Below are 1,431 nucleotides of genomic sequence, written 5' to 3'. Positions count from 1 at the left end.
GATAGTTCAGCAGATTAAAGCACTTGCTTAGGCAGAGAGCAAGGACTGGAGTTCGATCCCCAGCCTGCAGCTCCAGCCCCACCTCTGGGGCATGCTGAGACACTGAGACTGGGCATGGTGGCACGCTCCTGTAATCCCAGTGCTCGAGAGGCTGAAAACAGGAGAATCATTATGAGTCCAAACTGTGTAGTGAGACTCTGTACACCTGTACTAAATGCATTGAAAAAAGAATCCATCACTTATTTTAGTATACACATGGTACACCCACTGTTTCCCTCACTAATTCCATATTTACCTATTTCTTACACTGTAAACTTGGCTCAATTGTAGCCTTAATAAAACTACAGCTAATCCTGACCAAAATGAGTAAAATCAAACATCGCTGGAGAGCTTCTTGGAAAATGGGTAACAGTCTCATGGTGAGACAGCAGAAGACACTAAAATGCCCACAAAAAGAAATAAAATAGCAGGCATTTGAAAGGCATAGCAGGCATTCTCCAAGCCTGCTTTGTGTATTATGTGGTGCCCAGCTTTCCAACAAAGTCATAAAGCCTCCCACAATGCTTTGCCATGGAGACCAAGTACCTACCTTTGGGGCTTTTTAATTGTGAACAAAAGAACAGAAACAATTATTGAAGGTCGCCACTTCATTAAATGTATCCCAACAAAAAGCATCATTCTCAGTGGCTGGCCATGTGGTTAAAGCTGATGAGCACTCTCCCATCTGCTGCTACAGACATTTGTCAGGAACTTCCCAGAGAGGCTGCAGTCCTAAAGGTAGTATGTATTCCTCCTGCAGCTGGCACTATAACTAGATGAGTTGATAAAATATCAGAAGACATTGAGGCACAATTGTTTGGGGGGATTTTTTCCCCGTAATTTTATTGAGAAACAAATAGCAATGAGACAGTTTCAAACCAAATTGGTAGGACAGTTTTAATAATTAAGACATTGCATACGTTCTTCCTAGTGGTTAATTGTTGTACAAGATACGGACATGATATCCCACCTACAAACACTGTTAGAATAAATCCCTCTATTCATTAACAGAATGTAACTATATATCTATCCTAACCATTTTGAATACACAGATACAAAATGGACATTCATCTGTATCCCCTTTTTTTGTTTTAGTTTTGTTTAGTTTTATTTGAATATTATAGGTGTGTTAACTCAGCAAAATATTCTAAAAGAGTTCAGTAGCCCATAATAGTATTGGGTCTTCCGCTTCACTGGCAATGTCAGAAGCTGTAGACCTGAGTCCCCTACAACTCAACATAACACCATGGCTTTACTTCTTATACTTCATTTTTATACTTTTCTGCTGGATGGTTAAGACCAAGGTAAAGCAGGACCTATGCAACAAGAGTTGTAGCTTTTGGATCTAATAAGGTCAGTGAAATCCCCTCAGGATTTATCCTGAGATCCTGC

This window comes from Octodon degus, unplaced genomic scaffold, assembly GCF_000260255.1.
Source record: "Octodon degus isolate 3935 unplaced genomic scaffold, OctDeg1.0 scaffold00073, whole genome shotgun sequence".
In the NCBI taxonomy this organism is placed as follows: Eukaryota; Metazoa; Chordata; class Mammalia; order Rodentia; family Octodontidae; genus Octodon; species Octodon degus.
The sequence above is the reverse complement of the archived record's forward strand: the minus strand, read 5'-3'. Positions refer to the sequence as shown.